The 16,603-nt window shown below is 39.7% G+C and overlaps 1 protein-coding gene across 1 annotated transcript in view; it reads left to right on the top strand.

The window, feature by feature from the left end:
* The window catches only part of EYA4 (EYA transcriptional coactivator and phosphatase 4), a gene marked incomplete at its 5' end in the record, with an annotated part of 70,795 nt that overhangs the window by 30,259 nt on the left and 23,933 nt on the right, over positions 1-16,603 (top strand). The gene's annotated exons all lie outside the window — the stretch shown is intronic.

Consider the following 16,603-nt stretch of genomic DNA (forward strand, 5'->3'; position numbering starts at 1 on the left):
ACCCTCACATAATTATTTTAGAAAATGTTTTTGTAAATTGAAATGGACTTTAAACATTATAATACATATATTGTTGTCTAATAAGGGAACCTTAAGAAATTGTTTGGATTAATTTGTTGCACCAAATGTTGCTATAGAATGCCATTTGAAATAAGGAAGTAATCTTTTGTCTGACAGATCCTTTCCATTTATAAGTATAAGTATTTTTTGGTAACTTTGAGGAAGCATATTATAGAGACTGGGACTAATACCCCGTCACACATACAAATCCAGAGGCAGATGTTCTCATTACTTTCCTTTGTCTCTTGCCATTATTTTCATAGTCAGTTTGTTTCTTGTAACAGTGTTGTTATACACGTGTGTGAGTCTGTTTCAAAGAGTGATGCACCTGCAACAGGTTTTTCAGCTAGAAACACAGTTGTAGAGGCCATTTGAGTCTTTGATTCTGTAGGACTCACAGTCTAACCAGAGTCAATTCACAACATGTTGGCCTGCCTTCAATTACTGTATTCAAAGTTGTATCTAACTTTGGTTCCTTTTCATGTGACACTTACAGAACTGTCTCCCTTCATCTTTATAGTGTCACATTATTTCATAGGGTCTCATGTTAGCTCAACATGCAGTTTTTAACATCTTCTAGACTAGTTGTGATGAATTAATTGCACTCAAGCATTTCCTCCTAAATTGCGCTCTTGGTGAATTTGCATTGCATTTGATTCTTAGTATAAGTAATGAAAGTTGCTAAACATATGAAAGGTAACAATTTTATTTAGTGACCATTCAGAAAAAGGAGTCTTAGCTCCTTTATCACAATCATCGTCATCTAAAACAGTGATCTCCAAAGCAGGATGTATGCATATGTGCCAGATATACACAAGGTGCTTCACTGAGATAAGGAGAGAAAATAACACATTTATACCCTGCAATTTCTATTCTTATCTGTTTCAATACATGTAAATGATTATAACTTAAAGAATATGTATGTAATTTATAAATAAATTAACTATACATAAATTGGTGGCACACACTCAAAATTCTATTACTGATAGAGCGTACAGTCTAAAAAGTTTCCAGATGATAATCTAAAGCATTTTCTTCTGAAATAATTTTGGCTTATGTGGAATACACAGTAATCCTATTGAACTGATTACAGGATTTTTGTGCAACTTTTCATATTAGATAAATGTTTAAAATAAACAGCCTAACTTGAACACACAAATCCAAATAAAAGTTCCCTTCAAAATAGTCACCATTGGAGGCTATACCTAAGTATCCATGTTGCTTCCATTATGCCAGATCAGTGGTGGGACTCATCTTTCGGAATTACCTTTAGATTTTTAAAATATTTCCTGACTTCAAATCTTCATCCTTTTGTGGTAATTGTGATATTTAGAAGTAAAAGGATGATTTGAACCCGAGACGATAAATAAAGAGCATGGTCAAAATGTCACTATATATATATATATATATATATATATATATATATATATATATACACACACATTTTTTTTCCCTTTTCGTCAAAAATACCTTAAAGTTTCTACCATCCCAGAACTGAGCGTGGCCTTCTATTTGGGATATGAAGGGGTACCAGTAAAGAAGCAGAGGGGTGGTAAACCATCAAAAAACAACATCAAATAATGAAGCTGCTTTTCTTGAGTGACTGATAAACTGGCTCTAAGGGCAATTCCAAAAGCAAAGGTCTCCTACTTCCCTCAGCAGTGGTGCATCACTGAAATAACCCATCACCTCCCAGGATGGCCACCTGGTCATGCAGCATTCATCTCACAAACAAGTTCCGTTATTTTCAAGTATTGTCAAAAAGCTTTGTTCGCATAGAAAAGAGAGACATTCTCTATGCCTACAGAGGCTTAACACAGCCGAGCTTGCAGAAACGGCGGGAAAAGTGAGGGGAAGAAGGAAACTAATGTTTATTTAATGCCCACGATGTGCCAGCATTAAGCGTCACAACAATTTTAAGGGGTGGGTTCTTCTCCCCAATCTGTACGTGAGGAAGCATGCTCAGAGAGGGAATAAGATATGTGCAATCACACAGCTAGTCAGTGGTACTGATGACTCTTGGGGCCCTGGACTCTTTGACCTCAAAGCCCATGTCGTTTCTGCTTATAGAACATCACGTGGCGTAGACGATTAAGCTAACATGAACACAATATACAAGTGACATTTCCTGGAAGGAATAAGGACAATTACTGAGGTACTGTGAAGGCAGTTGTGTGAGTCCTCCTTTAAGTTGGAATGATTCTAAGTATCTTCTTGTAGACAGTTGGGATAGTTTTCCATCAAAAGGGAAAACTTAAGAAATGTTCAGTGAAACAGAGTGTGGTACACAGATACCAGTACCTCATGGTGGTGCAGAATCGGAATAGGATCAGAGGCACTGTTGGCAGGGTGTGGGGAAGATAAGCCTACATTTCTAGAACACCTACCACGTGGTAGCACCTGTGTTTGGCATTTCACAAGCAGTAGGGATGGGGGAGAAGGACAAGAGCCTTCGAGTCAGAGAAACCTAACTTTGAAAACCCAGCGCGGACGCTTACAGTTTTCTGAGCTTGGGCAAATTACTTAATTCTTCCGTCTCCATTTCTGTAACATGGGAATAATACTACCTATAGTGAAGGAGAAGTAAAGACACTACCATGTCTAATAGATTAGCAGAACACTTGGTGTGAACTAACGCTCACAAAAATTGTAACTGTGATTAGTCACTTTCACAAATGTTATCCAACTTAACTCTTATAATTACTCTACTGTAATGTATTGTGATCCAAGTTCTGTGGATGAGGAAACCTGGGTTATTGGAGTTTAAGAAACTTGACCAAGGTTGCAAAGTGATAAATGCTGGTCCGAGTATTGGAAACCAGGCCATTCTCATAACAAAGCTTTGTCCTTAATACTATTCTCTGCTACCGGAAGGGGGCCTGCTGGAGTTGACCATGTTGAATAATGGTTTCCTCCAGGAAATTAAAGGGAAAATGTTTTTAAGCTCTATTTTTTTCTAATCAAAATGAAAATTCCTTTATTGAGTTGCATGAAAAACAATTTAGATGACCATGTTTATTGAATTATTATTTATTTTTTAAAGTAATTTGATCATTGACTTTTTTCTTAATGTCAATAAGGAAATTGGTGTTGCCTTTTAGCTAGTAAGACATTAATATTTTGGCATGTTAAGAAGTGACTAAATAAAGGATGTTGTTATATGAGGCCCATCTTGTGAAGCTGGGGACCACATGTAGCTCAGGGGTCATTTGAAGGGGACAGAGAGGGTATTGGGTAGTTGCAGCCTCACCACACACCATAAATAAACTAGAGCTCCAAGGACAACTGTGTTCATCCAACAAATATTTACTTAGCACAGGTACACATGCTTCCTGCTCTCATGGAGCTTACAAGCAAACAAAGTAACTTCAGATTATGGTAACTGCTCTGAAGACAATAAAACTAGGTCAGATGGAGAGTGACTGGGTGGGTGACTGGGGAGAGATGACATTGATGCTGACACCTGAATTACAAGAAGGAGCTAGCTGTGCAGATTAGTGGGGAGAGGAGTGTGGAGGGGACCGTTCCAGGCAGAGGACATAGAAGGGCTCTGGGCAGGAGAAATCGTCCAGTGTTCCGGGAATATAAAGGAGCAGTGTGGCTGGAAGGTTGTAAACAAAGGAGAGTAACACAAGGTAAAAACAGAGAGACAGGCAGGGGGCCGCATCAGGTCCAGTGTCTGCCGTAAGGCATTTGGAATTTATTCTAGGTGCAGTGGAAGTTGTTGTAGGGTTTAGGTTGAATTGGGACCTGGTGGTTTTAGATCGGCTGCTGCGTGGAGAAAGGAGTTTAGAGGAAGAAGACCGTTTAGGAGACTGCTGCCTGGAGAAAGGCTTCTTGAACTTGAATGTGAGTCCCTGACCCTCAGGGATTGTAAAACCCAGAGTTTCTGATTCTGTAGGTCTGAGGTAGGGCCTGAGATTTCACCTTTGGAATAAACTTTCAATAAAGCTGATGGACCATGCTTTGGGAACCGCTAGAAAAGAGCATTTCCCCAACATTTTTCTTGGGAAAGCGAGTTCCAAAGTATGTTAATTGATAGTCTTTGTGGAAAAAAAAGAACCATGGCCAAATAAATTAGAGGAATACTTGAATTTTATGGCCATTCAGTATATGTTATCATCTTAAAGGTCCTGAGATGTTTTACAGTTAAGAATCCTTTGTAACCATGTTTAATTCCTCCATTCCCAAGTGTCTAAGTAATGACCTTGAGGACTGACTGAAATGAGGTCTTTCTGGTGATCAGTTGACAATTCAGAAGGACTTTGCCAATAGCGAAAGTGACCAGGGCCATTATTTCTGCTGAGGAAAAAAAAGACCCCTGTACTACGTAAAATTTATCTAATCTTGAAATTCTTAATGTCTTCAGTCCTTTTAATTTCTCGGATCAGTCTTGTTTCCACGATGTGCACTTTCAGAGTGTAAAAGTTTTGTATGACATAGTGATTTTTCTGTTCTTTTAACCAGAGGATCTTTTGTGTTCGTAGTATATCACGCTGAGTATCTTTATATAAAACATATAAGGGCAGATCTGCTCTAGGTGAAATGTAGAAGTTGGGGGACTGGAGACATCCCATTTCCCTCACGTAGACAATCCCTTCCCCCATGGTTCTCAGTCACCGCAGAAAGGTTTCCTGAGTCCTGAGAGTTGCTCAGAACACATTCTGTAGGGCAGTAATCCAGCTGAAGGAGCACCAAACTAGAGGTTAGGAGGAAGTCCTGTGCCTAGATGTACCTTAAGCTACTCATTTAACCTCTGAGCCTCTTTTCACATCTAAACATGGTTATAATCCATTTCCTTCCTGGAGTTACCGGATGGATTAAATGATATAATGTAAAAAAGTATATATAAAAGTAGCACTTAGCTCTGAAAACTATCATCCATGTCCTGTAGCGGAGAAATTTAATGCACTATTTCCCCCAAAAGGGGAAATGACAAAGGCAGAAATTTCCAGACATGCAGAAGGTCAATGTTTGCACAAAGTGGTACTGCAGTGGCCTGAAATATAGTGAGCTGAGAACTGGAAATATAAGCGCCAGTGGTGTAAAATCATGACCTGCCATGACCACACCTACCTACCTATCTACCTATTTTTCTCTCTCTTCCCCACCTCCAACCCTGGTAAAAATAAACAAACAAGCAAATAAGTAAGTAAGTACCATTTTTGAGCTCTTGCTATGTGCCTGGCACTTTTCTGAGTGTCCTGTTAAATGCATTACTATCTCCTTTGCTTTCACCGCCACCCTATGTGATTGGTACCATGTCACACAGCTCGCAAGTGGTTTGGCCAGCCGGAACCCACGTCTCTTCCACCTGCTCTGGATCTCTGCACTCTTTTGGCCTCATGTCTTTCCCCACCACCTATCAAAATAAAATTCATGGAACATAATAATTTAGGAATGCCATTTTTACTCATAAATTGCTCTGCGTAACTAACTTTTGTGTTTTAATTAAAAGAAACCTTTAGAAAAATCCTGCTTCAGTTTATAAATAAATAATATTATGAATTTTCCAAGGATCTTCCTAATATGTGATCACTTTGGACCCTGTTCAGTTGTCAACACAACATGTTCTTTTCCCAAGCAGAACTATTCCTGGATATTTACCGTGATGGCAAATGAGGGATGTCAGTATTTGAGTTCTGCTGCCTGTGGAGCTGGTGATGGGCTTTGCAGCTGAGCACCAGCTGGCATGTACACCTTTCAGCACTGCACAGCTCTAAAGCAGGAGTTTGTAAATTTGGCAGGACGCAGACCAGGAATCATCCATCATCTGTTAGAGTTTATGAAGATTATCTCTATTCCCTGATTAATTGTATATAGTATTTTACCTGATAAGTTGCAGTAATTCCTCTTTGTTAGAAGGAGGAGTGAAAGAAGCTAAATAAATTGTGCTTTAGGGATTTGGTTTATTTTGAAGCATTAATGTGTCATGTGCTATGAGGCCATGATTCTCTAAAAGTCATTCCACAGGAAGGATGCAAAGGAAATAGCCCAAGTCAGGGAAAAGGCTGAAGGAAAAGTGAACAGTTATATTGAGAAACTGAAATCCAAGCTCCCAAAACTACTTGCTCATTTTAGACAACATCTTATATAAAAGGAGCACTGGAGAAATGATATGTTCATCAGGATAAATCCACTGGTTACTTTTATATTAAACAATCTACACACACTTATGTGGAAAGGCTTCTGAAACAGCACAAGCTATATTTTAAATGATGAGATTGTCATGAAGATAAGTACTGACTTATGTGTATGTCACCTAAGGAAAAGCAACATGATTTGCTAGAATGTGGTTAGAATGAATCAAGTGTTGGAACCATGGATTGGAGGCCACTCTGATGGCAGCATGCAGGTGACCACCCCTCTGGGCATAATGGTTAGAGCATTCTGAATTTGGAGGGAGAAGGGACCTGAGCTTAAATTCTATCTCCACTTCCTACTATGCATGTGACCTTGGGTAGTTTATTTAGTCTTTGTGAGCCTCAGTTACCTTTTATATAAAATGGGGAGAATAATAACTTCATAATTTGATTAGAAGGGTTGAATGAGTCAGTGCATTAAAACTCAGCACATTACCTACCACAGAGCAAACATTCAATGAGTGTAACCTGTTTTATTTGGTTCCAAGGAAATCTGAATGTTGAGAAACTGAATTGGGGGGAAACTGGGTGTTTTGTCCAAAAATGTATGTGTTGTTTCATCTCATAATGTGAGATACTCAGCTCAATGTTGTAGAGAAGAGCGTGACTAGAGAGGGATCATGGCACATATAAATTGAATGAATGAGGAATTTACAAGTCTCAAAAACTTTAGTGATAGAGAACAGACTTGTGGTTGCCAAGGGGGAGAGGGGGCGGGGAGGGATGGATTGGGAGTTTGGGACTAGCAGATGCAAACTATTATATATAGTATGGATAAACAACAAGATCCTACTGTATAGCACAGGGATCTATATTCAATGTCCTGTAATAAACCATAATGGAAAAGAAAAATAAAGTGAAAAAAATGTTAGTGTTTTTCATGGTTGCTCATAGTATATGTGTTTAAGGGCACACATGCGTGTGCATGTAAACATAGTATAGTTGACCCTTGAACAATGCGGGGGGTCAGGGGTGCCGACCCCCCATGAAGTCAAAAATCTGAGTAACTTTTGACACCTTAAAAACTTAACTGCCAATAGGCTGCTGTTGACTGGAAGCCTTACTGATAACATAAATGGTTACCACGAATTTTGCATGTTGATGTGTTATATACCGTATTCTTACAATAAAGTAAGCTAGAGAAAAGAAAATGTTATTATGAAAGTCATAAATAAGAGGAAGTACATTTACAGTACTGTACTGTATTTATCAATACCGTAAGTTTGTCATCTGTTTATAAGGTGAATTGTCTGTCAGTACCTATGTCAGTATTGTCTTACATGGTATAAAACACTGTAGATGTGATACACATTACTAACACTAGACATCAAAAATGAAAAGATAATGTGAAAAATAAATTCATATTTATTTACAGACATAACAATCCATGCACTGATAACAAAGCAGCGATGTGATTGCTTTATGGTAGCCTAAGTGTCATCGATATGGTTGCTTCACAGTAGCCTAACCTATACACTAATGAATGAGTCATTGTAAAATTTTTATGACACACAGTACTACAGTCATATTCTTAATAGAGTATTGGAGACACAGTCACATTAAAACAAACAAACAAACAAACACTTACCTGTGACGATAGGCTGATATGCAGTTTCTCCAGTTAATAGAGAGGGGCATACTGTACAGTAATGTAACTCTTTGAAAGCAAAGTTATAAAACAGTAAGAAAACTAACACATTATTAATTTTATATGATATATCGCTCACCTTATGCACACGTAAGGATAAGCTGTTCACTTCAATACAAGTCTTTGCACACGATGTTCTACAAGACAAAAACTTAGGCGATGGTGATTATGGGACAAAAATGTGTCATACAGTTCTTGCCGTACAGTTATTAAATTTTCACACGAAGACATTCAACACACGTACACAACAGCTAAGGTTATCAACTGTCTGTCATGATGATTACTCTTCATTTAGTGGAAGTGGATCGTCATAAAATTCTTCATCCTCGGCCTCTTTATAATGAGTAGGCTGAGGATGAGGGAGAAGAGGAGGGGTTGGTCTTGCTGTCTCACCAGGCGGCAGAGGTGGAGGCGATGGTGGAGGTGGAAGGGGAAGCAGGAGAGGCAGGCACACTCAGTGTAACGTTATGGAAATACAGCACAATTTCTGTCTGACTTTTTTTGCTTTTTCATTTTTCTAAAAATGTTTCTATATGGTACCAATCTTTCCATCGTTTGCTTTAGTTTCAGCGCCCATATCATAGAAGGGTCCATGTCTTAAAAGAGATCAAAAGCAGTTTTGAATAATCAGAACCTTCTGCCAGACTGCCTAATGTCATTTTGTTTCCTGGCGCTGCTTCTTCTATGTCTTCTTCCTCGTTGTCTGGCACTGGTTCAGATGCACTCATCTCCATCAGTTTGTCCCCTGTTAATTTTTCTGATGTGGTGTCCGTTAGCTCTTGAATTTCTCCAAGATCTCTATCTTGAAACCCTTCGCCCTCACCTCTCTTTGCCGTATCCACCATCTCTTTCATGATTTTCTTGATTGGCTCTGTCGTAAATCCTGTGACGTCATGCACAACATCTGGACACAAGTTTCCCCAGCAGGCATTTATTGTTTCTGGCTTGATGGCTTTCAGGGTTTTTTCTATACCAGTGATGGCATTTGCAATGGCATAATCCTTTCAGACATTCATGATGTTCTCTATTGAGGTTCTCTTCCATAGCATTGACAATCTTTTCCATAGAGTACCATATATTATGAGCCTTAAAGGGCCGTATGACCCCCCTGCTCCCCGTTCTGGAGACTGAATTAGAGATGTTGTGTTTGGGGGCAAGTAGACCACTTTACAGTGCCTTCAGTGTTGAACTCATGGGGTTCTGGGTAGCCAGGGTCGTAGTCCAATATCAGAAGGACTTTAAAAGGCATTCCCTTACTAACAAGGTACTTCCTGACTTCAGGGACAAAGCCTCAATAGAACCAATCCAGAAAAAGTGTTTTCATTGTCAGGCCTTCTTTTTGTACAATCAGAAGACTGGCAGCTGGTGTTTATCCTTTCCCTTCAAGGCCTGGGGTTAGCAGCTTTATATATAAGGGCGATCCGGATCATAAACCTGACTGCATTTTGCACAAAACGGTAGTATTAGACTGTCCCTTCCTGCCTTAAATCCTGCTGCTAGCTTCTCTTCCTTATTAACAAATGTCCTTGGTGACATTTGTTTTTCCAGAATAGGGCAGTTTCGTCTGCAGTAAAAACCTGTTCAGCAGATATTCTTTCTCCCCAATGATTTTCTTAATGGTGTCTGGGAACACATCTGCTGCCTCTTGGTGTGTGAAGCTGCTTCTCCTGTTATCATGACATTTTTTAAGCCAAACCTCTTTCTTAAATTATCAGACCATCTTTGCTGACATTAATTTCTCCAGCTTTAGCTCCTTCACCTTCCTTTTGCTTTAAGTTGTCATTTAATGACTTCACTTTTTCTCAAATCATATTAGAATCTACACGTATGCCTTTCTTGTAGTAATCCTGAACCCACATCAAAGCTGGATTTTCCACGTGAGATAAAAAGGTATTTCTGAAAAAGAGCAAGGTTTCGAGCCTGCTGGTGTAACTGCAGCGATGGCTTCATGAATCTCCTTTTCTTCTTTACAATGGTCTTTACGCTGGATTTACTTATCTTGAGATGGAGGGCAACCACAGCTGAAGAACTTAAGCTATGGTACATATCAAGTAATTAAACTTTTTTTTTTTGTCATGTCATGATTTTCTCTGCTTCTTGGGGGCACTTCTAGCATCACTAGGGGCACTCGTATGGGTCCCCTGGTGTTATTTCAGGTTTATGGTATTGCAGTAAACAACGCAAAATACGCGAGAGCTGCAAGAGATCACTTTTTACTGCAATGTGCAATTTACTGGAGAAATGAACTGCTCACAAGGAGTTGATTAGCCTCACTTGGCATTTAAGCGGATACTTGTAACACTTGAGCTCACTGAAATAGTAACAGGAGGTGGCTATGAAATTACTACAGTAGTACAATATGGACTACAGTTAATTTTTTCAGTTATGATTTAATCCTGCATTTAATCCTGTTTGTATACATTTCTCTTGACTGTGAACAGTGCCGTGAACAGTCTGTGTGTGCATAGGTTTTGATCAATTTTAACTTTTTAATAGATTTGTGTGTATCTTATGGTATTAAATGATAAAATAGACTAGTATCTCTATATATTTTATGCATTCATGATATACCTAATTTAATTTTTTTTCCAATATTTCTAGGCTATGTGGTTGGTCTGGGAGTTTTTTTCAAATTATTGCAAATCTCCAAAAAATGTTCCAGCATATTTATTGAAAAAAAATTCCGCATATAAATGGACCAACAAGGTTCAAACCTATGTTGTTCAAGGGTCACTTGTACATATGTATGTAAAAGTAAAGCTAAATCAAAGACAGTGACACTTCTCAAACTCTCATAGGGAGTTTGAGAGACAGTGAAACTTGAAATTAATATACAAGAAAGATAAGTGGTTATTCATTTCTTAAAAGCACAAACTTCTGGAGGCACCTTTTATAACCTCCCTGAAGTTTCAATCTCCGTTTATGATCTTCGCTTATGAACATTCAATCTCACTCTGTATGACAGTCTCTAGTAAGTCAGAAAGAGAAAAATAAATATCGTATATTACCACATACATGTGGAATCTATAAAAATGGTTCAGATTAACCAGTTTGCAAGGCAGAAATAGAGACACAGATTTAGAGAACAAACGTATGGACACCAAGGGGTTGTAGGGGGTGGTGGTGGGGGTGGGATGAATTGGGCGATTGGGATTGACATGTATACACTGATGTGCATAAAATAGATAACTAATAAGAACCTGCTGTATAGCACAGGGAACTCTACTTCACTTTGCTGTACAGTAGAAACTAACACAACATTGTAAAACACCTATACCTCAACAACAACAACAAAATAAATACATTTTAAAAAAGCATTCCATCTCACATCTTGGGTGTTGGAGGGAGGCAGATTACATTATTACCTTGCCTTAAATTTCCATAACTCATCATTAATTTGCCTTTTTCGAAATTCATATCTCACTTATCTTTTCTACAGTCTTCCTCTAATATACCACCCACCTTTCTCCAAGTCCTGAGGCCTCAATTGGGTGGGTTCATTTGCCATCTCTGTCACTTTTCTCTCAGTCCTATGCTTTCTAGCTCATCCTTCCATGGTCATTCTCACCATTCTCTTTTCTTCTCCCTTTCCATCCGGTTGCTATGCTATACTATTATATATTGTATAATATAAATATGATACTTTACTATTTTTTATTTTTAAAAGTATTTATGATATATTATGGGCTGGAAGCAAGTTCCATCAATCAATAATCTCTACTATAGCAGTAGTATAGCATAGCAACTCTAGTTGTAGCATATTACTATTGCTGTAATTCTCCTTGAAGTATATTTAATCTGTTATTAGTTTAGTAAATGTGGGTGAGCATTATTCATTGGATTCTCTACTGATCGAAACAGTAGAAGCTGGTAGTGGTAGGTAAGCTGTGTGATGTCCCCTTCATGACTTCTGATTACTTAATTTGACTACTGTTCAGTTGCAAATATGATGCTTACATCAAATACATGGATTTTGAACAAATCCTTTTAATCCAGAGGAAAAATTAACTAGTTTTACACCTTTACCTGCTCCCTAGAAGGTCGTTGGCTACATGACTAAGAAAAGAGGCACCATGGGTCCTCTGGTCCTTGAAGTTAAGTCCACAGATGATCTTTATGGAGGTGAAGGTGGGGCAATTCACTCTTACTCATAACTGTGAGCTATTTCCAGGGAAGCCTAATTCCCAAGAAATTATACTGAGTCACCATGCTACTCAGTAATCAGACTGATTCAGGTCATAAGAGTCTTTTGGAAGCATCTCAGAGGCTTAACTCCTGGGAAACCAGAAGGCCATGCCAGCTCTGGTGTTCCCTAACCATCCCAGACCTTCAGGAGAGCTCTTAGACCAGTGCTTTATAAATATTAACATGCATATGAGTCACCAGGCAATCTTGTTAAACTGTATATTCTGCTTCAGTAGATCTCCGGGGTAGGGTCTGTGATCTGCCTTTCTAACAAGCTCCTAACTCAGTGCTGCTGGTCTGTGAGCCACACTTTGAGTAGAAAGATCTTAATCACTGATTCTCGGTCTTGTGTGCATTAGAATCACTGGAGAGCTTTGAAATTACTGATGCATGAGTCCCACCTCAGAGAATACCTGATTTAATTGGTACAGGGTGTGGCCTGGGCAGCAGGATTTTTCAAAGCTCCCCAGGTGCTTCTCATATGTGGTCAAGTTCAGGAGCCTCTGCCTCAGACGTCATCATCCCAACCCTGGATGACGCTATCACCCCGCTTTTGCATAAAGCCTCATCATCTTTATGCCTCTTTTTCTCCGTCAGGCTCACCTTGAAAAAAACAAAACAAATCAAGAAAACCCTGTCCAACACTCTACCTGTACCTCAACAGCTGAACGTGGCCACAAATCTCAAGTGGGTCCCAGCACACCGGGGCTAACTCTTCCAGCTGATTATTTCAAACCTTCTCTCCCCATAGCCCTTCAAAGCCCCCTCTCAATTCTGCACAAAACTCTTCCTCCATCACTTTAAGAAAAAAAAAAAAGCAAACTGGAAGAATCACTTTATCTTTGCACCATAACCGTATTCTCTTCCTGCTCTCTGCACCCCCATTCATGCCCTGGATCCAGGCCCTCTCACTTACCCAGTGAATCTCCTCCCAAAAAGACCTCCTTCATTCGTGAATCCCCAGTGTCCCACTTTTTCGGATTATTCCCATCACTCTTTTACATATCGTAGTAGTCCCATCACCAGAAAAGCCGTTTTCCAGTCACTGCTCTCTTTCTCTGCTCTTCCCTCACTTGCCAGTCCTACAACTCTCTTCAAGTCTGAGAAATGACCTTCTTGCCAAATTCATGGTTTATCTTCCTGGGGTCTCTCTCACTTGTATTTGACCTAGTTAATCACTCCCTCTTTCTTAAAATCCTTGGTCCATTTCACATCTCTCACCTGGGTCACTGTGCCTCACACTCTCCCGTACACATTTTTCTCACTGTCGCCTCTGTGTATGTTCCCTATCGCCATGGCTGTGCATGGCTAGTCCCCTCCCTTTTCTCAGGTCTCTTATCCTCCACTATCACCTCCTAAGAAAGGCTTTCCCTTCACTTCCTTTCAATAAGCCATCACCACCCATCCCCATAGCCTTCTGTGTCTGCTGACTGATTTTTTTTCCACCACCTAGAAGACTACATATTTCCTTGTTTTTTGTCCATGTATTCATCAGAGGGCTCATCCAGTAATAGTATAAACCCCATAAGGGCAGGGAGTTTGCTTATTTAATTTTCTGCTCTCTGCCCAGAATTTGATCATGTCTGACACATAGTAGACACTCAATAAATACATGAAAGTTCCTAAAACCCTTCTCCAATTCCCCCTGAGAGCGCTTAAGCCCACTGCCTGTCCATTACAGACAAACAACTCAATTGTAAAATTTCCCTTCTGATTCATGACTGAATGTCATGGCATTTCTTGTCGCTGATTAAAAGAGTTTAGGTATTCTAACAAACCCACTAGCTATTTCCACCTTGGTTCGTGGAGCTAGTTTGTCTTTCTTTTCCTGTAATGAATTTGCACATCTTCTGCCTCTGTGTGCACGTGTCCACAAATATGATTCAGGTCCCAAGGGAGTAACTGTTCCAAGAGCTTGAGTTCTTAAAAAAAAGTCCCCCATTTCTTTAAAAATACATAATTGCTGCCTCTCCTGAAATATTTTTACAGTGTGTCCCTAGAGGAGGAATTCCAGCTGATGGCCCAGTGCAGGGCAGAGGCCCATAGACAGACTGTCTGGCTCCAATTTATGCTCTGCGCTTACATGGCTAATAGGCATTAGTATTTTGATATAGAGAAGTGCTGTCCTTGATCCTGACTTGGTTATACACTGATCACATCCGGCTGAAAAGCATACAGTTAAGGGCCAAGAGCTACTCATTTTCTTCATCTCCCCTCTGTCTCTGTTTCTGTCTCTGTATCTCTTGTCTGTCTCTCTCTCTCCAACAAATGTCTTGGGAATAGTTTCAGTATTTTCATAGAACGCTACACAGAGTCAATTTAAATTGGCAGAGGTTCAGTTTGCCCCATATGAAACTCTGCTGTAGGCACTTTGAACCGATTGGAACTGTTATGCATGTATAATATGTATCAGAGCTACCACAAAACCCTGTTACTCACTTTATTATCCCACTTTTCCCCTCTATCCAAGTTTTCACTGTCACTTCATTGCAGACCCTAAACTCAACACTCACTACAGTCAAACTGAGGAAAGGCAATAACCCTTGATTCGTAAGGTGCCCATAATTCTACAAACATCTAATGAAAACGAGCAAACATCTCTGTATAAAAGTTGGCTTCAATCCAGAAGTATGTCTAATTCTCAAATGCCTGATAAAGCCGTGGGATTGCAGGCTGTGGCAGCTCCTGCCCAGTGCTCTGCAAGGGAGAGGGTGTCCAACATGACAGCGACACCCACCAACTTCCTGCCCATCTTTCTTGGATTCTTACATCTGGGGGTTCTTTAGCTGGAAAATGGGGTGCTGGAATCTTGCTTACTTAGAATTAGCTATCCCAGTGACTTAGTAAACTGGAAAAAGAAAAAAAAAGTAAAACCAGATATTTGAAAGTAAGCCCTCACCTGATGTTCTCTTAGAAACAAGATCAGCACCTCTTACAAGCACGGCTTTCCTTGGCTTGTGGCATGGCTCTTCCTAGCCCTTCTGTGTCAAGCCTTCGGCATAGGTGACAAAACACCTCCCTTTCAACAGGCCTTAGCAAAATACAGCCAGTTCACACTCAGGCAAACCTCAAACTGAAATGTCCCCGGTTAACCAATGAAGTTTTGCCAAAATGCTTACTAAGTCCTGGCTCTAGGAGCCTGTGTGATGTGGAATCGCCAAGCTCGAGAAACAGATAACTGCCCCTTCCTTTGCCATGGGGTTGCATTCCAGTGGGTGCTCAAAAACAGTTTTCATCATGTCATACGCTATGCTTCTTTGTTAGAGAATTCTTGTTGATTTTCTAAAAATTATGTTTGTTTGCGTGCCTCTCAGATGCACAAAATGCATTCTTCATGGTTTTTCCTATCACTGCTTAGGTAGCATAGAGAGTTACGTGCTACAGAAGCGTGGCATGGATGAAAGTAACAATCAAAAAGAAACAGTACATTTTCTCCCATCCCTGTAAATCTGATCTGTAAATGCAAAGAGTGTGAGGCATGAACATAAGAAATTGAAGAATTTTATCTAAAACTTGAAAAACAAAAATTGGCATATCATATGATAAGACTTTAACCAATCTAGTCTCAAGAAGGAAAACCTTTTATCGAAGACATTTCTGAACCCCCATCTGAAATATATATCTTTAGGGCAGTGATCATCAGAAACATAACAGAGTCCTGTGGAGCTCAGTTTTATTGTCTTGCATCAGTGAACATTCCTCAAAAGCATAGAGCATCACTAATGGAATTATATGTTTTCATGCTATAATTACATTTGATTTTTCCTGATATTTCTGTAGGCTTTTTGTTCATGGTTCCATGACTAGATGGAATATTTACAAGTTTTCTGTGTCCTCAGCCTATTCAAACCCCCCACCCCCATAACAAAGAGAGAGGGAGTCTAGAAATAGGAATTTTTTACAGGAAGAAGACACATGTATATTTTTAAATTTTTTTACCTCCAGAGATTTTCTTTCAGCAACAGCAACAAAAACATAAGCAACAACAAAAAGAAATAAGAAAAAAGAATTTTATATTTGAAGAAAACAGAACAAGAGATCCCTCTGAGTTTTGAAGCTCCTTGAGACACAAAATGGGCACTTCATATTTTTGTTTTCGTTCTTGAATGAATACTTGTTGGATAAAATGTAATTTATTTGACCTTTGGGTACGTTGCTCCAAACGATCCTGTGACTGGAAGACAGATGAATCTAGAATAGAGTCATACTGACCGGAGGACATAACACCGAGATGCCATCAAATATGTGAACCAGGGCTTCCCTGGTGGCACAGTGGTTGAGAGTCTGCCTGCCGATACAGGGGACACGGGTTCATGCCCCGGTCCGGGAAGATCCCACATGCCACAGAGCGGCTGGGCCCGTGAGCCATGGCCGCTGGGCCTGCACGTCCGGAGCCTTTGCTCCGCAGCGGGAGAGGCCACAGCAGTGAGAGGCCCGCATACTGCAAAAAAAATAAATAATAAAAATTTTAAAAATATGTGAACCATGAGTCTCTGTTTTTGAGAAGAGAGAATGTCTAGCTATGAAATCCACAGAAATCTCCAAGAAAGAGACGTAAACAGTTGGA

Source organism: Delphinapterus leucas, chromosome 12 (genome assembly GCF_059928025.1).
Source record: "Delphinapterus leucas isolate spDelLeu-1000000601 "Yukka" chromosome 12, BTC_Dleu_Yukka2, whole genome shotgun sequence".
Lineage (NCBI taxonomy): Eukaryota > Metazoa > Chordata > Mammalia > Artiodactyla > Monodontidae > Delphinapterus > Delphinapterus leucas.